The sequence below is a fragment of the Bos indicus genome, chromosome 23, assembly GCF_029378745.1.
Source record: "Bos indicus isolate NIAB-ARS_2022 breed Sahiwal x Tharparkar chromosome 23, NIAB-ARS_B.indTharparkar_mat_pri_1.0, whole genome shotgun sequence".
NCBI lineage: Eukaryota > Metazoa > Chordata > Mammalia > Artiodactyla > Bovidae > Bos > Bos indicus.
In genome coordinates this window covers 11,776,769-11,800,223 of record NC_091782.1, presented here as the reverse complement: position 1 = coordinate 11,800,223, position 23,455 = coordinate 11,776,769, and the positions used below count along the sequence as shown (strand labels likewise).

At 44.2% G+C, this 23,455-nt stretch overlaps 1 protein-coding gene across 1 annotated transcript in view; it reads left to right on the top strand.

Annotated features, from left to right (window-relative positions):
* The first annotated feature begins 6,175 nt into the window (after positions 1-6,175).
* The window catches only part of BNIP5 (BCL2 interacting protein 5), a 44,152-nt gene continuing 26,872 nt past the window's right edge, over positions 6,176-23,455 (top strand). Inside the window, exon 1 of the mRNA XM_019986366.2 lies at positions 6,176-6,546. The gene's annotated coding sequence lies outside the window, so the exon portion shown is untranslated. The remainder of the gene's footprint in view (positions 6,547-23,455) is intronic.

Sequence of the window (23,455 nt, the reverse complement as noted above, 5' to 3'; positions counted from 1 at the left end):
GATAACTTTCCCAGGGGAATTTCAGAACCGTCAGGAAGAGGCTGGCTCTCAAGTTTCACCTTGTGGGCAACCTCTGCAGGTGGAAACCTGCTCCTACCCCAGACTTCTTATAGAAAGTCAGCGCTAAGAACAAAAGTCACTAAGGACAGAAAAGCCTGTGAGTAATGCTTTCAGTTCAGTTCAGTTCAGTCGCTCAGTCGTGTCCCACTCTCTGCAGAGAGAGAGTAATGCTTTGGGGATCAACCTTAGCTTCACTGTTTTCGATGTTGGTTTTGCATTTTTTATTTCAAGATGAACTATTTTCTCTTTTACTTCATTTTATTTGCTCATTTTTTAGAGTCCATGATGGGAACACTTTGAAAGTAACAGGATGGTACTATCATCTGCCTGGCATGCATTCCTTCTACTGGACAGTCAGGCTAATAAAGTCAGTGCTCCTGAGGGCTTCCTTGAGGAGGAGGGGGAATCTCAGTGGGTTTGTGACTCAGAGAAGACAGACAGCTGAGTTGTGAACCTGGACTTGAGTTAGCTGGGTAGGGGTGCCCAGACCTGGAGACCTAGATTGCTGAATGACTGTGTGTGAAAGTCTGTATTAGTTCCCTGTAGCTACCATAACAAATTGCTACAAATCTAGGGGCTTAAAATAACAGAAATTTATTCTTGCACAGGAGATCAGAGGTCCAAAATCAAGTTATCAACAGGGCTGGTTCCCTTTGGAGGTTCTGAGGGAGAACCCATTCCATGCCTTTCTCCTAGATTCCAATGGCAATCTTTGGCATCCCTTGGTTTATAGATGCTTCACGCCAATCTCAATGTCCATCTTTACATGGCTGTCTTCCCTCTATGTGTCTCAAATAGCCTTTTGCTTTTCTCTTATAAGGAGATCTGTCATTGGGTTTAGGGCCCACTCTCAATCCAGGATAATCTCATCTTGAGGTCCTTAACTACACCCCAAGACTTTTTCCAATAATGTCACATTGCATAGACTCCAGGGGTTTAGACTTGGACACAGCCTTTTGGGGGTCATCACTCAGCCCACTAAAGAGAGGGACACATCGGGATGGAAGATAGTTGCTGCTCTCAATGCCCTTCAAGCTACTGCAATTATTCATGGCATGTTGCAAAACTCTCTTTGCCTAGTAATTTGCATAACCTCCTATCTGTAAAAGAGGTCCCAGCTCCCAGGGACTAAATTGCATTGTTTCAGCCAGTTCAGACCTGGCAGGAACATGGGTGTAATGAAGCCCATTTGCAGAGGAAGAAGGGATGCTGAATAGAAGGAGAAATAGACAGGCATTTGCGGGTAGGCGGCCAGCTCCTGAGGAATAGGGCCTTCTTGAAACCCCTCTCCTCCCTTCTGCTTGTTGTCAGTCCCAGGCCCTTCTGCTGGTGGGGATCTCTCTCCTCACCAACCCTCCCAAATGGGAAGCTTTGATTTGGGTTTGTTCAGTGGCCAGAAGGCCAGAGCCACTGCTTGGCATTCTTTTTGGGAGGGAGGTAGTGACAGAGAGGGCCTGGCCCGCAGCCAGAATTTCTCTGTGAAACTGAAGCCCTGGGTGACATGTTTGAGGTGCCAAGTGAACAGGAAGGAAGGTTTCTGTGAGACACAGCAAACTGGAAGCTGTCATTGGCGGAGATACTCCAGGAATCCTCCCTTTGAACCCCCATTGATAAGGGCGCAGGCCATTTTCTCATTATTGCTGGTTTTTGTTTTTATGTCAACATTCCTTTATCGAACCATGTATACTACTGAAATATAAAGAAATCACAAGAGTTTACAGGAAGATTACCAAGACTAATGTCATTAATTCAACACGAGGCTTCATGTACTGAAACAATTCACCTTCATTATCAGCACAGAAATGTAAAACTTTGAAAAGCTAAATAAAACAGTCTCAGTTCAGTTCAGTCGCTCAGTCGTGTCCGACTCTTTGCGACCCCATGAATCGTAGCATGCCAGGCCTCCCTGTCCACCACCAACTCCCGGAGTTCACTCAGACTCATGTCCATCGAGTCAGTGATGCCATCCAGCCATCTCATCCTCTGTCGTCCCCTTCTCCTCCTGCCCCCAATCCCTCCCAGCATCAGAGTCTTTTCCAATGAGTCAACTCTTCACATGAGGCGGCCAAAGTACTGGAGTTTCAGCTTTAGCATCATTCCTTCCAAAGAAATCCCAGGGCTAATCTCCTTCAGAATGGACTGGTTGGATCTCTTTGCAGTCCAAGGGACTCTCAAGAGTCTTCTCCAACTCCACAGTTCAAAAGCATCAAAACAGCCTACTTAACTTCAAATCCTGTTCCATGAACATCTTTAACAATTATTTGACATAATTTTAGGTGCTATATGAATAGCAAATAATTTAACAATAACTTTAACAAAACGATTTAACTAAAATAAAAGTATAAAATTCTGGTCAGTCATACTTTTTTTTTTAAAGTCAGATGGTAAAAGCTATAAATTATTGAGTTCCCTGCCCCCTAAACATCTGGAGTAACCCTGTATACAATGAAAAAATGTAAGTATAAAATATTATTGTTAAACTATTAATTGCATAAGGAAAAAATGTAGACTTCACCATAGCAAAGATGACTACTAGCTTTGGTTACTATTAGATTCAACCACCATTCAGTCACTGAGTTTTCTGAGTACCCACAACAAGCCTGGCACTATTCTAGGCACAGGGAGACAATGAACAACAAAAATTAATAGTTTTTAATCATCATGGGACTTTTATTCTGCTGTGGGAAATAGACAAAAACAAACACAAAATAATAAGAATCGTAAGTGTGGTAAATTCTAGTAAGGAGACAAACAAGACTTTGCCAAAACCTTGAAAGCTGAACTGTGGAATTCTAAAACCTAAAAATAAAAAATTCATGAAGAGTTACATCAAGATGACACAGATTCTGGACCTTTGCTAACATATTAGAAAACTATAGATACCGGGGTCCAGCCCCGGTGGAGTCAGGGGTTTTGAAGGGGAGACGGCTTTGGCGATCAGGATACGGTAGAATTAAAGATATAAAGAGTGATCAAATAAGGATAGCTCAGTGAGAAAATTCAGTGGAGAAAAGAGGCTGAATAACTTGGTTTACGTGGAAAGCTAATAAAATTCCAAGATAAGGAATTTACGTCACCTACGTAGGCCGCAGGCGTCCTCCCGTTCTCCCGAAGGAGAGGAGACACTAAGGCCTCCCCAGTCAGATCTTAGAAGCCCAGGCATAGTTAGTAGGCTTGACAAGCCTCCACGTTCCAGATGGGAATTCAGCCAGAAGGTGAGAGAAAGAACGACATGGGGACACCAAGTTTCGGTGAACAAGGCCCGCACTTTATTTTCCAAAGTAGTTTTTATACCTTAAGTTGTGCATAGAGGATAATGGGGGAAGGGGGTAGAGTCAACAGTAAGCCAGGCTTTCTTCCTGCAAACTTATCATATGCAAAAGTTTAGGTGAATTACATCATCTTCTGGCCAAGAGGCCTGTTAACATTTTAAGATCCTTTCTTCAGAAAACTTATTTTTCTCTAAAGGTGATTATTCTAAAGTCAGGCGCCACCCTCCAAAAGCATTAGATAAAGTTACATTCCTATAGGGCAAAGGTGTGGTGGGCTATAACAAGAAAAGAATTAACTCAAGGGTCCAAGGTTACAAACATTAAAGCTACTACTTACATTCCTATACACCAATTATATTAATCAATACACTGCCAGGGACACAGTAGGTAAGGGCTATGGAAACTTAGCAGCAAACATTGGCCCAACAAGTGAAAAACCCTTCACTAATACAATTTCTAGTCAATCTTTTAACTGCTCAAAGGAATCTGTATTAAGACAGTTTAGAACATCTCATGCCTTTCATGGTTGGGAGGCTGTGAACAATCACATATGGCCGGAAGAACCTATTCAGGCAGGCTAGAGGACTTCCAAAGGAGTTTGTAGGTTGAAACACTCTTGTCACGCCCAGGAACTTTATTAACTGGAGCTGTAAGTTAACTCTTTTTCAGAGAGAGGTGGTGGGGGACAGCCCCCCATAAAGTCAGAGGTATAGGTGAGAGCACAAAGTAGTAAAGTAGGCAGACTCTGGTTTTGGGGGTAGATGCTCGAGAATTGCCAGGGGGACTCTTGAGGCTCATCTGCACGTATGCCGAGCCTCCTTCCTCATGACCTTTGTCACGGGTGGAGTTCCTCACGCTGGCTCCCAGCATATAGACACTGCCAGTGGAGAGAGAGATCAATCTTTCACTGTCAAAGCTATGCATGGCATTACTCAGCAATATAGTAGCCTCTTAAGATAATTAACCTCACAGTTCCACAGAGTTAAAAAGTTTGTAAACACAATTTAAAAAAAAAATAAAATTAACAGGTGCCTAAGGAGATAGGACAACCAAGTGTAACGTGGCATCCTAAATGGAGGGACTTCCTTGGTCGTCCAGTGGTTAAGACTCCATGCTCCTAGTGCAGGAGGCCCAGGTTCCATCCCTGGTTAGGAAACTATATCCCACAAGCCACAACTAGAGACCACGAATACCACAGCTAAGACCTTGTGCAGCCAAATAAATAAATGTTTTTAAAAAGAAGAGTAAAAAATATCCTGAATGGAATACTGAAACAGGAAAAAAAAAAAGAAGGAAATCTGAATAGGCTACAGACTTTAGTTAATAATGTATCAAGACTGGTTCATTCATTGTAACAACTGTACCATACCAATGTAAGATGTTAATCACGGGGGATACTGGGTGGGGGTATCTGCATGATCTTAATTTTTTTGTAAATCTAAAACTGTTTTAAACAAAACCAAGTATACTTTTAAAAAACATATATAAGATGGCTTCAGGAATTATGGTGGAAGGAAGGGAAGTTAGTAAAAGACTTAAATTAAATGATAAGCCATAAAACTCTGCAATGTGAATTAAAATATAACTCAAAAGGGACTTCCCTGGTGGTCCACTGGCTAAGACTCTGGACTCCCAATGGAGGGGGCCCCAGTTTGACCCCTGGTCAGGGGACTAGATCCCACATGCCACAACCGAGAGTTCGCACGCCACAACTGAAGATCCTGCATGCGACAATGAAAATGGAAGGTCCCTTGTGCAGCAACTAAGACCCAGCACAGCCAATAAATAAATACTAAAATACAACTCAAGAAATTCAAAGGAGATGCACAGATACTTATGACCTCTATTCATCCTAAAATCTTTCTAGGACAGAGATCAATGGATTTTTCATACAAACTAAATAGCTCTGCATCAAAACAGGCAATAAGTGCACAGTATTTTAGATCCCTATTTAATGACTAATAGACTATATTTTACATATGGCACTGTCCTGAAATTGTCATAAAATGCCTGGACAAGGATCAACCTCATAGGTCTAACTACATTATTTCCTTCAAGAAACAAGTTTACTTGTCGTGTGTTTTCCAGGTCTCCTGTAAATTTATCACACTTTGATAATAAAAAAAAAATTAAAAACAGAATGAAACAAGTTTATATTTACTTCAGGAAAAAAAAGCAGAGGACACCTAGTAAGGGGGCAGGGAGAAAAGATTATGTATGAAAGGAGAAAAATTATTTCCCAGGTCTAACTGGAAGGAATTACATAAGGCAGTACATACTTAAATCTAATTGAGATTCCTTCTGTATTACTCCTAACCCCAAAAGAAATCCTACAAAACAAAGATGTCCCTTATTCTAAAGTCTTCTCTCACAGAAATCTTAAATATATAATTGGAAAATACTCAAGAAGAAATGGAATAATTAACACTTCCCCAGTAATTCTTGTTTGCACCACTGAGGAGAATCAGACACTGCTTCGTGTTGAGACCAGAAAAAGGAAAGGAAAGGTGTGAAAAATTCCAAGTAGGCCGACGAATTACACTGCATCACGACTTCCCCTGTGGTCAATGCAGCGAACCTGGTTTAATCCCTGGTCAGGGAACTAGATCCCACATCCCCTACCACAACTAAGACGCAGCGCAGCCAAGTAAGTAAAATAAAAATAAACATTTTTTAAAATTGCATCTGGCACAGATTAGGAAAAGCATCAACGTTGCCAAAAGAACTGTCAAGGATGCAAGTCAAGAGAAGGAAAGGAGGTTTTCCAACAGGCCACAGCCTAACCCAAGGGGTAAAAATCGCCACCGCCCCCACGGCTCCCTCACTCCCCAACCACACCATCCTCAAGTCGCCTCCAATCCAAATACACATCCTCCATGGTTGGTGGTTTTAGTCGCCAAGTCGTGTCCGACTCTGCATTGCAGGCAGATTCTTTACCGACTGAGCTACAAGGGAAGCCACATCCTCCATAACCCACACCAGCTCCCCATCCAGGGGGAAACAACCCAAGTAGCGCCCAGGACCTCCACTTCCCTCCTTCCACAAGATTCGCACTTCTGGGGGCCAAGACTCTGGGGAAAGCAGAGCCCAGACCGCACCCTCCCTGAAGGACGAAGAGGCCGGATCTGGAGCGGGGCTTCCCGGGTGGGCCTCATGGAGCTCACCAGCCGGGATAAGAGCCAGGAGCTGGCTGGGGTTCGAGCAGGGAGCGGGGGTGAGTGAGTCCAGTGCCCCGAGGGGACGCTCAGGCGGCGGGGGCTGGGCGGGGAGAGGGCCGGGTGGCGGGAAAGGAGCCGGCGGAGCCAGGGACGCGAGGTCGAAACCCGCTGGCGGTCGTGGCGATGAGAAACCGGCGGCCGAAAGGGGTGGGTGAACGCGGGCGGCGGCTGGGGGAGGAGCGGGCGCGGGAAGCCGCGCACTCAGTGCTCTGCGCCCCCGCGAACGCCGGCTGGAATCTCCTCAGCGGCGTCCGGAAGTCTCCACCCGCGGGCGGGAGGGAGCCGGCGGGGCTGCCGCCGCCGCTCCCGCGCGCCGACGGAGAGGCTCGCGGAAGGGCGGGCGCCGAGCTCCCGCGGCCCCTGCAGGCCCGGCGGCGGGCGAGGCTGAGGGCAGGGCTCCTCTCTACCCAAGCTGGCAGCCCTTGGCGTCGTCCGGCACCGAGCGGGGCCTGCGGTTAGGAAAGGAAGAAGGGAGCGGCTGGAAGCAGCCAAGAGCGTGCTCGGGGTCCGGAGGCTGGAATCGCTGCCGCCTCAGCGTCTGGTCGCGAGACCGCGGTGTGGGCGGTGGGGCCTGAGCGCGGCCGCGTCTGGCGTCTCTTCCCGAGCGAAGCCTCGGCTGCGGCCGCCAAGTGCGCCCCGCGCAGCTAACGTCTGGTTATTATTTCTGTTCCTACAAAGTCTTTTATCCAAATTTATTTATCTACCTTTTTTTTAAAGTTCTTTTGTTTGCTTTTTTAAGTGGAATTATTATATGTAATGCTTTAATGCGTCTGGAAAATATTTTAAACTACAGTGTAGATCCAAAACGATCCTCCTCTGATTTCCGGCCAGTTTCTCCAACATCATTTACTGCATCATCAATCCCCTCTTCTTTTTGGTTTGTGAGCTTTCTTTCTCAATAAATTTGTATGTTATTTTGTATGGCTTCAGAGCTTATTTTTTTCCTTGATTGATTTGCCCATTAATTCTTCTGGATACAGCCTGATTTACTTCTTTGTTTGTAATACACTTACTATCTAGCAGAGAAAACATGCCCTCCTCATCTTAATTATTTTTCTTTTCCAAAAATTTGTAAACTCACTTGCTAATTTTCCAGTGATATAGAGCTAGGGGAATTTTTGTCAGTTTTAAAATTCTGTGTCAATTTCTTTTGAATTTTAACTGGATATATGATGGATTATGAATTAACAGAGTTGACATTTTTTTCATGGATGTTTCTAAATTTTCTCATGTCTTTTATATCATTCATGGATCTCATGCATTTCTTCTTTAGGGTAACTAGAATATTTAAAAATTGCTGTCGTGGCTAGGATATTTTCTGCTATCATATCTTCTAATTGGTTATATAGAAATACAGTAAATAGAAAAGTAACAGTAAATAGAAAAACGACTTTTTTGTGTGTACATTTATTTGGCACACAGACTCTTTTGTGTTATTCTGAGTTTTTAGTAGGTTCCAATTTTCTGGCTGTATAATATTTTTACAAGTGATAACAATATTGCCTTCCTATATCTATATCTGTATCATCCATATCTATAAAGGATTTCAATATAAAATGAATGAAAATATGAAATGGAGAATCTCACATATGTGCCCTCAGAATAACAACTTCAGAACAGAGAGACTGGGACTTCCCTGGTGGTCCAGTGGTTAAGAATCCACCTTGCATTGCAGAGGACTCAGGTTTGATCCTGGTTTGGGGAGCTAAGTTCTCACATGCTGTGGAGCAATTAAGCCCACATGGCAACTGCTGAGGCCACACTACAACTAGAGAGTCAATGTGCCCCAAGGAAAGATCCTGTCTGAACTTAAATGTTGTTTTAAAAAAGAAAAGAGAAATTGATTTCCATTAAAGGTCTGATTTACAGGAGACTGAGACATCTTACCAATGAACATTTGTCAAGAATCTCTCCCCGTTCTCAAGCCAATAAGCTTACTGTTTGGTCTCTGGTTGGACTTCCCTATCTTTGCACTCCTTGCCCATAAATAGACTCCTTCCCAAACCATCAATTAATTCAGGCTACAGCATGCATTTCCCAAATTGCAATTCCTCTGCTACTCTCAAATCTAAAATTTCTGGTAATTTGAGATTGCCTCAGTTTACCTCCTTATTTAGGTTGACATTGAATGGTGTCAGAAGTGGGATCCAAGGAAGAGCACCTCAGGAGGGATAGTGACTCTCATCAGTGAGCAAGGTACCTGTGCTGAGCCCTTGTGATCAGTGCTTCTTAGAGTCGCCTCTTCCGGCTTGATGAGTCTGCTCTTGGATTTCAAGCTCCCTCCCTTAGGTCACACTCTCCAAATCTATTTAGGATTTGGATAAGGACAGATTGTCCTTCCAGTGAGTGATCGTTTAGTTTTTGAATTAGAATACACTTGGATTTTCCTGAGAGCAAACCAAAAAGTAAAATTGGCAGACACAGATTGAACCCCTAAATGCTGCCAGAGTGCTCGCCACTTGTGTATGAGAGACAACCATCCTCAAGGCACAAGGTTCCTGTGTAAGAATAAAGTGGTCACAAGTGAGCAGATTTCCCGATAGGCCACTTACCACTCACAAGAAAATTCCATGTAACAAGGGACACCAGGGCACAGGTTGGACAAAGAGGGCAAAGGCTGTCCGCCAGAAAAAAGAAGTATCCCATGAAAGTCACACTGTGAACAAAACTCAAGCCCCAGCCCTAAGCATATCCCTTTGGCTATCTAGGACTTTGTGTGCTTGCTCTTGGAGAAAAACTCCAAAAATGGGATCCTAGTCATCTAAAGGCTTTACGGTTGGCTCCTCTTTAGGAACCCCAGCCAGTTTTATGTTTAAAAATTACAGTGTCTCCACATGTGAATGGACTAATCTTACTGATGACAACCTAGAATTATTCTGTCCATTATGAAGACTGTTCCAATTAGACAAGATCATTCATTTAAGAGATGTGCTTGAAGGCAAGCGTTCCCAAACCAAATAGGATGGATACATATTATAGTTGGTATGCAGACACCTCCAAAAACTTCAAAATTCCAAAATTTGAAAACTTCACTGAAAACTTCATTGTGAAAGGCTAATAAAAATTAAAGATATAGGCTAATAAAAATTAAAGATATAAGTACCTATAACAAAAGACTATGAAGACTGATGTAACGCCTACTGCTGCCCTCTGTCCTCCTTGACTTGGGTACTCATTCTACCAATTCTCCTCTGAATTGCCTTTCCACTCTGAACAGACTACAGGACTGTAAACAAAATTCCACAGAATTAGTTATCCTCATATCCACCCTCAAAGAATGGCCCCCACATGTGTCTGTCCCAGATTTGACAGGATTCTGAGGGGTTTTCTGGTAAACTGCCACCAATTATTCTCTTAAATAGCCAAGGGGAAACTAAATTTAAGAGTAATGGTTAAAACTCTGAGCATCCAATTCAAGGGGCATAAGTTCGGTCTCTGGTCGGGGAACTAAGAGCCCATATGCCATGTGGCATGGCCAAGAAAACAAACAAACAAAAGTAATGGAAAACCTTGCCAAATTTTGGTAAAGACCAGAATTACACTATATTTTAAATCCCACTCACTTTGGAGCCTACACACTGGATCCTAGGAAAACTGGCAGAGACCAAGTGAAGGGTCAGAATTCGTTTAGAGTCAACATTCCTGAATCTGTCTATCCTAAGAAAGAGAAGAAAATAGAATTTCATGTTGTCCCTTCCTTTTGGAATCCAGATACATTGGTTATTGAATTTTCTCTCCTGAGCTAGCTGTTACCTTCTTGTTTGTTTCATTTTGTGTCCTGAGAACTTGGCTTGGCATTCATCAGGTTGGGGATCCCCAAATATGGCTAGACAGAAATGTCTGTTGCACCCCATTTGTGGCTAGGTATGGCTAGATAGAGATGTGGATTCCACTGCATTTGCAGCTTGAATCCTTTTGCCAGCCCTCAAGAGAACTGTCTTTCATTTATATGGTTATCTTTGGGGATGGCTCTGGATCCTGGGAAGACAATCCCTTCTGTACTGTCTTCGGGGATGCCTGTATGTGTTTATGCCATATATGTCTTTCTCCCCCTGAGGAATCCTGCTTACTGCTGAATGTGTATCTTTTTGCATGTGTTCTTACAAAACTGGCATTGTTGTCTTTCCAATTTGTATTTTTAATTTACATAATGTTATTTGGTACATCTCATTCTCTTTTTCTGGAGAAGGCAATGGCACCCTACTCCAGTACTCTTGCCTGGCAAATCCCATGGACGGAGGAGCCTGGAAGGCTGCAGTCCAGGCGGTCGCTAGGAGTCAGACACGACTGAGCGACTTCACTTTCACTTTTCACTTTCATGCATTGGAGAAGGAAATGGCAACCCACTCCAGTGTTATTGCCTGGAGAATCCCAGGGACCGGGGAGCCTGGTGGGCTGCCGTCTATGGGGTCGCACAGAGTCGGACACGACTGAAGTGACTTAGCAGCATTCTCTTTTTCACTTTTTTCCCCCTGGGAAACACTGCATCTCTAGGATACTTCCACATTTCTGTCGGTTGCTTCTAATGTGTAAATAATTCTCCAGGGTGTCCATCCACTACCTCTTATCTGTCCTTCTCCCAGGATCTTTCAACTCCCTGCTACCACAAGTGGTGCTGCCATGGATATCCTTGTTTCAGTTCAGTTCAGTTCAGTTCAATTCAGTCGCTTAGTCGTGTCTGACTCTTTGCGACCCCATGAACTGCAGCACGCCAGGCCTCCCTGTCCATCACCAATTCCTGGAGCTTGCTCAAATTCATGTCCATTGACTCCGTGATGCCATCCAGTCATCTCATCCCCTGTCATCCCCTTTTCCTCCTGCCCTCAATCTTTCCCAGCATCAGGGTCTTTTCAAATGAGTCAGCTCTTCACATCAGGTGGCCAAAGTATTACAGTTTCAGCTTCAGCATTAGTCCTTCCAATGAACACCTAAGGACTGATCTCCTTTAGGATGGACTGGTTGGATCTCCTTGCTATCCAAGGGACTCTCAAGAGTCTTCTCCAACACCACAGTTCAAAAGCATCAATTCTTCAGCGCTTTATAGTCCAACTCTCACATCCATACGTGACCACTGGAAAAACCATAGCCTTGACTAGATGGACCTTTGTTGGCTCTGCTTTTTAATATGCAGTCTAGGTTGGTCATAACTTTCCTTCGAAGGAGTAAGCGTCTTATAATTTCATGGCTGCAATCACCATCTGCAGTGGTTTTGGAGCCCAGAAAAATAAAGTCTGACACTGTTTCCCCATCTATTTCCCATGAAGTGATGGGACCAGATGCCATGATCTTGGTTTTCTGAATGTTGAGCTTTAAGCTGACTTTTTCACTCTCCTCTTTCACTTTCATCAAGAGGCTCTTTAGTTCCTCTTCACTTTCTGCCATAAGGGTGGTGTCATCTGCATATCTGAGGTTATTGACATTTCTCCCGGCAATCTTGATTCCAGCTTGTGCTTCATCCAGCCTGGCATTTCTTATGACGTACTCTGCATATAAGTTAAATAAGCAGGGTGACAATATACAGCCTTGACGTACTCCTTTTCCTATTTGGAACCAGTCTGTTGTTCCATGTCCAGTTCTAATTGTTGCTTCCTGACCTGCATACAGGTTTCTCAAGAGGCAGATCAGGTGGTCTGGTATTCCCATCTCTTTCAGAATTTTCTACAGTTTATTGTGATCCACACAGTCAAAGGCTTTGGCATAGTCAATAAAGCAGAAATAGATGTTTTTCTGGAATTTTCTTGCTTTTTTGATGATCCAGTGGATGTTGGCAATTTGGTCTCTGGTTCCTCTGCCTTTTCTAAAACCAGCTTGAACAACTGGAAGTTCACAGTTCACATATTGCTGAAGCCTGGCTTGGAGAATTTTGAGCATTACTTTGGTAGCCTGTGAGATGAGTACAATTGTGTAGTAGTTTGAGCATTCTTTGGCATTGCCTTTCTTTGGGATTGGAATGAAAACTGACCTTTTCCAGTCCTGTGGCCACTGCTGAGTTTTCCAAATTTGCTGGCATATTGAGTGTAGCACTTTCACAGCATCATCTTTCAGGATTTGAAATAGCTCAACTGGAATTCCATCACCTCCACTAGCTTTGTTTGTAGTGATGCTTTCTAAGGCCCACTTGACTTTGCATTCCAGGGTGTCTGGCTCTAGGTGAGTGAGCCCACCATCGTGATTAACTGGGTCATGAAGATCTTTTTTGTACAGTTCTTCTGTGTATTCTTGCCACCTCTTCATAATATCTTCTGCTTCTGTCAGGTCCATACCATTTCCGTCCTTTATTGAGCCCATCTTTGCATGAAGTGTTCCCTCAGTATCTCTAATTTTCTTGCAGAAATCTCTAGTCTTTCCCATTCTGTTGTTTTCCTCTATTTATTTGCACTGATTGCTGAGGAAGGCTTTCTTATCTCTCCTTGCTATTCTTTGGAACTCTGCATTCAAATGGGTATATCTTTCCTTTTCTCCTTTGCTTTTCACTTCTCTTGTTTTCACAGCTTGTGTATGTGCCCTTAAACAGCTTTGTGAGAATGGCTAGGAGTGGAATTGCTAGTCCCTGGAAAGTAGACATCAGTTTTCACTAACATGGCCTGATTGTTGTCCAGAATGGCTGTACCAGTCCATATATTCCCTATCTGCCTGCAGAGTATGGAAGTTTTCTGAATGTTGAGCTTTAAGCCAACTTTTTCACTCTCCTCTTTCACTTTCATCAAGAGGCTCTTTAGTTCCTCTTCACTTTCTGCCATTAGGGTGGTATCATATGCTTATCTGAGGTTACTGATATTCCTCCCGGCAATCTTGAGTCCAGCTTGTGCTTCCTCAAGCCCAGCATTTCTCATGATGTACGCTGCATGTAAGTTAAATAAGCAGGGTGACAATATACAGCCTTGATGTACTCCTTTCTCAATTTGGAACCAGTCTATCATTCCATGTCTGGCTCTAACTGTTGCTTTTTGACCTGCATACAGATTTCTCAGGAGGCAGATAAGGTGGTCTGGTATTCCCATCTCTTTCAGAATTTTCCACAATTTGTTGTGATCCACACGGTCAAAAGCTTTGGCATAGTCAATAAAGCAAAAGTAGATGTTTTTCTGGAACTCTCTTGCTTTTTCTGGAGAAGGCAATGGCACCCCACTCCAGTATTCTTGCCTAGAGAATCCCAGGGATGGGGAAACCTGCTGGGCTGCCATCTATGGGGTCGCACAGAGTTGGACACGACTGAAGCGACTTAGCAGCAGCAGCAGCTTGCTTTTTCTATGATCCAATGGCTGTTGGAAATTTGATCTCTGGTTCTTCTGCCTTTTCTAAAACCAGCTTGAACATCTGGAAGTTCATGGTTCACATACTGTTGAAGCTTAGTTGGAGAATTTTGAGCATTACTTTGGTAGCGTGTGAGATGAGTACAATTGTGCGGTAGTTTGAACATTCTTTGGCATTGCCTTTCTTTGGGACTGGAATGAAAATTGACCTTTTCCAGTCCTGTGGCCACTGCTGAATTTTCTAAATTTGCTGGCATATTGAGTGCAGCACTTTCACAGCATCATCTTTTAGGATTTGAAATAGCTCAACTGTAATTCCATCACTTCCACTAACTTTGTTCATAGCAATGCTTCCTAAGGCCCACTTGACTTTGCATTCCAAGATGTCTGGCTCTAGGTGTGTGATCACACCATCGTGGTTATCTGGGTCATTAAGACCTTTTCTGTATAGTTCTTCTGTGTATTCTTGCCACCTCTTCTTAATATATTCTGCTTTTGTTAGGTCCATACCATTTCTGTCCTTTATTGTGCCCATCTTTGCATGAAATTTTCCTTTGGTATCTCTAATTTTCTTGCAGAAATCTCTAGTCTTTCCAATTCTATTGTTTTTCTCTATTTCTTTGCGCTGATCCCTGAGGAAAGCTTTCTTATCTCTCCTTACTATTCTTTGGAGCTCTGTGTTTAGATGGACATATCTTTCCCTTTCTCCTTTGCCTTTTGCTTCTCTTCTTTTCTCAGCTATTTGTAAGGCCTCCTCAGACAACCATTCTGCCTTCTTGCATTTCTTTTTCTTGGGGATGGTTTTGATCACTGCCTCCTGTACAGTATTTCAAACTTCTGTCCATAGTTTTTCAGGTGCTCTATCAGATCTAATCCCTTGAATCTATTTGTCACTTCCACTGTATAATCGTAAGGGATTGATTTAGGTCATACCTGAATGGTCTAGTGGTTTTCCCTACTTTTTTCAATTTGAGTCTAAATTTTGCAATTTGTGGTTCATGATCTGAGCCACAGTCAGTTCCTGGTCTGGTTTTTGATGACTGTATAGAGCTTCTCCATCTTAGGCTGCAAAGAATATAATCCATCTGATTTCGGTGTTGACCACCTGGTGATGTCCATGTGTAAAGTCGTCTCTTGTGTTGCTGGAAGAGGGTGTTTGCTATGATCAGTGTGTTCTCTTGGTAAAACTCTGTTAGCCTTTGCCCTGCTTCATTTTGTGCTCCAAGGCCAAACTTGCCTGTTACTCCAGGTATCTCTTGACTTCCTACTTTTGCATTCCAGTCCCCTATGATGAAAAGGACATCTCTTTTGGGGGTTAGTTCTAGAAGGTCTTGTAGGTCATTATAGAACTGTTCAACTTCAGCTTCTTTGGCATTAGTGTTTGGGGCATAGACTTGGATTACTGTGATAATGAATGGTTTCCCTTGGAAATGAACAGAGATCATTCTTTCATTTTTGAGATTGCACCCAAGTACTGCATTTTAGACTCGTTTGTTGACCTTGAGGGCTACTTAATTTCTTCTAAGGGATTCTTGCCCACAGTAGTAGATATAATGGTCATCTGAATTAAATTCGCTCATTCCGGTCCATTTTAGTTCACCGATTCCTAAAATGTTGATGTTCACTCTTGCCATCTTCTGTTTGACCACTTCCAATTTACCCTGATTCAGGGACCTGACATTCCAGGTTCCTATGCAATATTGTTCTTTACAGCATTGGACTTTACTTCCATCATGTCACATCCACATCTGGGCGTTGTTTTCACTTGGGCTCCATCTCTTCATTCTTTCTGGAGTTATTTCTATTTCTCCAGTTTTTTCTGGTGCATATTGGGCACCTACCAACCTGGGGAGTTCATCTTTCAGTGTCCTATCTTTTTGCCTTTTCATATTGTTCATGGGGTTCTCGAGGCAAGAATACTGAAGGGGTTTGCCATTCCCTTCTCCAGTGGAGCGTGTTTTGTCAGAACTCTCACCATGACCCGTCTGTCTTGGGTGGCCCCACAGGGTATGGCTCATAGTTTCATTGAGTTAGACAAGGCTGTGGTCCATGTGATCAGATTGGTTAGTTTTTTGTGACTGTGGTTTTCATTCTCTCTTCCCTCTGATGGATAAGGATAAGAGGCTTGTGGAAGCTTCCTGATAGGACAGACTAACTTTGGGGGGGATCTGGGTCTTGTTCTGATGGGCAGGCCCATGTTCAATAAATCTTGAATCCAATTTTCTGTTGATGGGCAAGGCTGTGTTCCCTCCCTGTTGTTAGGCCTGAGGCCAACTGTGGTAGGGGTAATGGCAACCTTCTTCAAAAGGATTTATGCCTGCCCACACTGTTGTACTCAGTACCCCTGACCCCACAGCAGGCCACTGTCGACCCACGCCTCTGCTGGAGACTCCTGTACACTCACAGGCAAATCTGGCTCACTCTCTTGTGAGGACACTGCTCCTTTCTCCTGGTTCCTGGTGCACACAAGGTTTTGTTTGTGCCCTCCAAGAGTCTGTTTCCCCCAGTCCTGTGAAAGTTCTGTAATCAAATCCCACTGGCCTCCAAAGTCAAATTCTCTGGGATCATCCTCTTATGCCCCACTTTCCCCTGCACCGTTATTGCTCTGGGCTTCCCAGGTGGCGCTAGTGGTAAAAAACCCACCTGCCAATGAAAGAGCCACAGGAGCCGCAGATTTGATCCCTGGGTTGGGAAGATCCCCTGGAGGAAGAAATGACACCCCACTCCAGTATTCTTGCCTGGGTAACCTCCTGGACAGAGGAGCCTGGCAGGCTACAGCCTATAGGGTTGCAAAGAGTTGGACAAGACTGAAGCAACTTAGCACATGTGCGTCATTGCTCTAAGTGATTCTGCTGCATCCCTGAGAGTAGCTTGGAAAACCCGAAGCATATGACCCTCAGTATTAACAGGGTCAGCAAACTATCATTTGTCACCTGTTTTTGTATGGCCTGAGAACCTTGGAGAGTAGTTGTTACATTTCTCAGATGGTTGAAAAAAGTGTTTTTAAGAATAGTATTTCACAAGATGCTCAACATCACTCATTATTAGAGAAATGCAAATCAAAACCACAGTGAGGTATCATCTCATGCCAGTTAGAATGGCTGTCATCAAAAAGTCTACAAACAATAAATCCTGGAGAAGTTGTGGAGAAAAGGGAACCCTCTTACACTGTTGGTGGGAATGCAAACTGGTACAGCCACTATGGAGAACAATGTGGAGATTCCTTGAAAAACTGGGAATAGAATTGCCATATGACCCAGCAATCCCACTACTGGGCATATATCCCGAGGAAACCAGAATTGAAAGAGATACATGTACTGCAATGTTCATTGCAGCACCATTTACAATAGCTAGGACATGGAAGCAACCTAGATGTCCATCAGCAGATGAATGGATAAGGAAGTTGTGGTACATATACGCAATGGAATGTTACTCAGCTATAAAAAGAAATGCATTTGAGTCAGTTCTAATGAGGTGGATGAAACTGGAGCCTATTATACAGAGTGAAGTAAGTCAAAAAGAGAAACACAAATACTGGATATTAATAAATATATATGGAATTTAGAAAGACAGTAATGACAATACTACATGCAGGGCAGCAAAAGAGACACAGATGTAAAGAACAGACTTTGGACTCTGAGTGAGAAGGCGAGGGTGGGATGCTTTGAAAGAATAAGGTTGAAACATGTATATTACAATATATAAAATAGATGACCAGTGCAAGTTCAATGCATGAAGCAAGACACCCAAAGCCAGTGCTACAGGACAACCCAGAGGGATAGGGTGCGGAGGGAGGTGCATGGCAACCCGCTCCAGTACTCTTGCCTGGAGAATTCCATGGACAGAGTGGGCAGGCTATAGTCCATGGGGTCACAAAGAGCCAGACATGACTGAGTGACTAACACTTCCCCAAAATAGTTGGAGTAATCCTCCCGCTCATTAGCCTATGAAATTACCCAGCCCATAAAATCTAACCACACCACATTTTGAGGCTGCACTCACCCTCTGTGATGGTCCACACTCCGTGGAGTGTATTTCTCTCTGAATAAATCCACTTCTACCTATCACTTTGTCTCTCACTGAATTCTTTCTGCAATGAGACATCAAGCACCTGAGTTTCATTAGGTCCTAAAGGTAGGTGTGTGATGTCAGTTGGAAGACCGTGGGTTTTGGCTGGGTGTAAGTCCTAGCCATCTGGGTTAGAGTCTCAAACTGGGTTTTTGCTGGGTTCAAGCCCTGGCACATGAGGTCAAGTCCCTGTCTGAGGTTAAAGTGTTTTAGTTCCATCCAAGCAGAGACCTACAAAGTGAGAAGGAATTGGCCATGTGAAGATGGATAAAGGCAGGTGGCAAGAAGAACATTCTGGGCAAAGAGAACAGCATGTCCATGGCCAGAGGGATCAGATCATGTTGTTGGAGGAACAAGATGTTTGCATTGTCATTTGCATGATAGGCTTGTGCGTGCTAAGTCGCTTCAGTCCTGTCTGACTCTTTGCCTGCCAGGCTCCTCTGTGGGCTTCTCTAGATCTAACATTGCCTGTGCCCACATGCCTGCTGTGTCCCCTGCGCTAAGTGCACACGTGAATTGCCTCCTCGAAGTTTCCCAGTGATTCTGAAAGGTCAGTATCACTTATTCCAGATGAAATAAATATTCATATTCTAAGGCAAGTCAAGGAAAATTTAAACACAAATACTTTTCTCTGCCCTTTGGCCACCTCTCTCCCCTCTATGTGCATCGTGCATCAACCAAGCCTCCCCATTGGCAGAAATATCTGTGAAACAGGAGGGCAGGGGCAGGGCACAACCTTTAAAAGAATGACATAGCCAGAAAACACAACATAAACTGATCAGAACCAAGTAGGCCCAAGAAGGTGCACAAGTTGACTTCCACTGGGTCTTGAGCCTCAGTATACTCTCACTGTAACACATCAGCAAGCTAAGTAGCACGCCCACAGGCACCACGACAGTGCCAAGGACGACCATAAAGGTCAAAAAGTGGGCAGTGGCCCAACTTCTGGAAATTCTCACCCCTTCCCCCATATAGTTGGAATACTGTGAAGTTACCCACCCCTATAAAAACTGACAACCCCATACTCTGATGCCATACCCCTTTCTGGGATGGTCCACACTCTGTCTGTGGAGTGTGTTTCTGTCTAAATAAATCCACTTTTACCTATCACTCTGTCTCACTGATGGAGAAGGCAATAGCACCCCACTCCAGTACTCTTGCCTGGAAAATCCCATGGATGGAGGAGCCTGGTGGGCTGCAGTACATGGGGTCGCTGAGGGTTGGATACGTTTGAGCGACTTCACTTTCACTTTTCACTTTCATGCATTGGAGAAGGAAATGGCAGCCCACTCCAGTGTTCTTGCCTGGAGAATCCCAGGGATGGGGGAGCCTGGTGGGCTGCCGTCTATGGGGTTGCACAGAGTCGGACACGACTGAAGTGACTTAGCAGCAGCTGTCTCACTGAATTCTTTCTGCCATGAGACATTGAGAACCCGAGTTTCATTAAGTCCTGACACCAAGTGTGTGATCTCAGTTAAAAGACCATAGGTTCAAGTCCCAATCTGAGTTACATGCTTTCACCTGCTCAACCATAAACAGCAACATTCTCCTAACACCAAGACAACTCCTTAAAAGATAACCTTTCTTTTTGATCTTATAAGGGGCCACCCTGACCCATGACCTACCACTTGTTTTGTGTCACCCATCAATAGTACATTATTAATGTACACCTGTGTTGGCTCAGATGGTAAAGAATCTGCTTATAATGCAGGAGACCTGGGTTCGATCCCTGGGTCAGGAAGATATCCCGGAGAAGGGAATAACTACCCACTCCAGCATTCTTGACTGGAGAATTCCATGGACAGAGGAGCTGGTGGGCTCCTGACTGGTGGGCTGTGGGGTCACAAAAGAGTCAGACATGATTGAGCAACTAACACTTTCCCTTTTCTGTCTCAAAAACATATATAACTGTGCTTTGACCTCTAACGGGTGGAACAGTCCCCAGAGTTCTGCAAGAAGCTGTTCCCGGGTTATAATCCTCAGTTTGGTTTGAATAAAATTTTCCACTTCTTTCTTAGAGTGACTGATTAATTTTTTTGTTTAAATTCCCATTGTACAGCTGTGAAAATTGAGGTTCAGAAGAACAATGGAGTGCCATGGTTAATGGCATGTTCTGGAGACAGATTGATTTTAATGTGCCGTTTAGCAGTGTCCCTTAAGCGTTTATCATTTTGAGCATTCACTTTGCATATCTGCAAAATAACACTATATACTTTATAAACGTTATTATGGAGTAAAAATAAATAATCCATGTAAAAGCTCTTATTACAGGGCCTGACAGATGGTGAACATTTCACAAATGGCTGTTGTTCTTACTATTCTCAATATGCCCTCTGGGGCTGAGAAGCTGGGCTGTAGTGCAAAGGTCAAAGCCAGGTCATCATCATGACCACCTGAGTCAGCTACTTGCTGTGGAGACCTAGAAACAGCTGAGGGAGGGGAGATTCTGGGAGCCACTGAAGGGAGAGAAAAAGTAACTGGGACAGGGAAGTGTAAATGGAGATTGAGATTCATTGAGCATTTCAGGTGCAAGACCTAAATTCAGTCATTTTGCACAGGAACCAAAAGAATATATATATATATATATATATATATATATATATATATATTTTTTTTGTCATGCTGAGCAGCTTGCAGGATCTTAGTCCCCTGATCATGGATCGAACCCAGGCCAGGCTACCACAACAGGCAGCCAAGTCCTAATCACTGGACCGCCAGGAAATCCCCCAAAAGATTAAGACCTTCTGACTGCAGGACTTTGGTCCTTGGTCCTTACCTGGCTTGAGAAAGAGTGAGGTCACAGTCTCTCAGGGACCTCTCATCGAGGAGAAAGAAGACATCCCTCCAGGAAACTTGGAGCCCAAACACAGAGTGGGGGCTAGACTTTGCCCTGGTTGATTCCAGGCAGAGCGTGTGGCTCTGGGAAGGAGGGTGCATTCTCGGACTTGCTCTTTGCTCTTGGGAATCACCAAAGGCACACGCACAGTATTTCCATAACGCAAATTCTCTTGCCAGGTTGGGGGCAGATTTGTGGGAACTGAGTTTCCAAACATAGACAGGTGTGAGTGTCTCTTGTGAAAATTCTTCTTCTCAAATATGTTGCTTAGAGCTGCTCTCCTGATAGCTCCTGAGACTGGGGCCCTCAGTCCTATCCATCTCTCTTAGCATGTAATAACTGCATTTTCACTCAAGACGAAGTTTATCTTCTATGTCTCCACGTTGCAAACCCAGGCCACACAAGAGGGTAAATAGACTTTCTAAATAAACAAATATTCAGACTCTCAGGGGGCAAAAATATCCATTTTGTGAATATATTACCATTTATTTATTTACTCATCTCATTGTTCTGGGGCATTTGGGTAGTTTCAAGTTTCTGAGTCTTTGGCTATAACAAATAGTGCTGATGTAAGGCAGTTTTACAAACGTTGTTTTGGGGTAGCACGTGCATTTCTGTCATGTATGTATCTAAGAGTGGACATCCCAGAGTCCCAGACTCTGCGCTCCCAATGCACGTTCCATCCCAAAGGTCAGGGATCTAGATCCCAGGTACCACAACTAAGAGTTCACAAGCTGCCACTAAGAGCTGGTACAGCCAAAAAAGAAAGAAAAATATTTAAAAAGACAAAACAGCGGAGGTGCTGGGTCAGCTTTACTAGATATTAGTACTCATTGGACCCACTCCAGCGTTCTTGCCTGGAGAATCCCAGGGACGGAGAGCCTGGTGGGCTGCCGTCTATGGGGTCACAAAGAGTCGGACACAACCGAAGCAACTTAGCAGCAGCAGCAGTACTCAGTTCTCCAAAATAGCTGTGTCACTGTCCACTCCCACCAGCGCTGCATCTGATTGGCCCGCGTCCGCTCTGACTTGGTGTCACCAGTTGGAGAGTTTACAGCTGTAGCCACACACAGCAGCATGGTTGCACCTCAGAAACAGAAACACGGAATAGAGTGAAAAAAGCCAGACGTAACAGAACACACGCCATGTGACACAGGATAGTGGTACCCATGAGAAGCAGGAGGGGGCACTTCTGGGGTGCAGGTGATGTTCTGCTTCATCCAGGGGCTGCTTACACAAATTTACGCCCTGAAAATTCACCAAGCTGTGTAGTCAGGATTCATGCACTTTCCTGTGTGTTATACTTAAATAAAAATTTCTAAAGAAGTTCTCTCTCAACCTCCCCCTCTCTCTCCCTCTGTCATCTTTCCTCATAGTACTTGGTTGGGAACTGTCCCCACCAGTGGCCCCTTCTCAGCCATGCAACCTGTACAGTTGCACAGGTCCCACACTCAGAAGGGCCTGCAATTGGTTTCATGCTCTGCCATCTTTGTCTTGAAATTTTTGGTGCCCAAGGGGCCTTTTGTTTGCTTTTGGGACTGAGCCTCACATGTCACGCAGCCACCCTGGCCACGGGCACCCTCAGAATCTACACAGGCCCCCTTCCCAGCTTGGTCTCTGAGGACAAGGTCAGGGTGCCCCTATTCCTGAATAGAGAACGTGCCAAAGGCCCAGTTTGGCCCCAGGATGGTTCTCCCTCCTGCGGGAACATGGAATTGCACTTCCCTGTGGATGGAATTCCTGGGTCATAGGGTAGGTTTGGCTTCCCAGGTGGAACTAGTGGTAAAGAACACGCCTACCAATGCAGGAGTCATAAGAGGCGCAGGTTCGATCCCTGGGTCGGGAAGATCCCCTAGAGGAGGGATGGCAACGCACTCCAATATTCTTGCCTGGAGAATCCCATGGACAGAGGAGCCTGGCAGGCTACCATCCATAGGGTCACACAGAGTTGTACATGACTGAAGCAACATAGCACACACACACGGTAGGTTCAGCTCTCAGTTTAGTTATTATGGCTCATCTGTTCATTTAAATGGTGCAAGGAAATACTCGGTAACAATTGATGAGACCCTTTATGTCCAGGTCCTAGGGAGAGCGTACTCTTAGCTGGGGAAGGAAGGACTTATGGAAGAGGTGGATCTTGAGCTGTGCTTTGTAAGACTTGTTTATACCAGGAAAAAAATGAAAATTCCAGTGGAGAACCTAGTGGATTAAAGGTTTAAAATTAGATATTAACATATACATGTTCAATAGATAATGCAGAAATAGTCACCCGAGCTGGTAGTCGAGGTTGAAAAAAAGTGACTTGTGAGGTTGCATAGATAGTGCGACTCTTAGCAACTCTGCTGTGTTTCCTTATAGGTTTTAACAAGGCTTTTTTAAGAAGTGATGACTTAACTGTCACGATTTAGTGTTTTTGTGCAGAGTGTTAGTTTAGTAGCGTTTTAGACATTCTTTTGCCCATATTAGTCAGTTAACTGTTGACTGTTATGTCCTTCCAGGAACATAGGTTTTGTCCATAGTGAACAGAGAGCTAGGGGCTTCTCTGGTGGCTCAGTGGTAAAAAAAATTCAGCTGCAATGCAGGAGACACAGGAGATGCAGCTTGGATCCCTGGGTAGGGAAGATCCCCTGGAGGAGGGCGTGGCAACCTGCTCCAGTATTGTTGCGTGGAAAATCCCACGGACAGAGGAATCTGGCAGGTTACAGTCCATAGGGCTGAAAAGAGTCGGACACGACTGAAGCAACT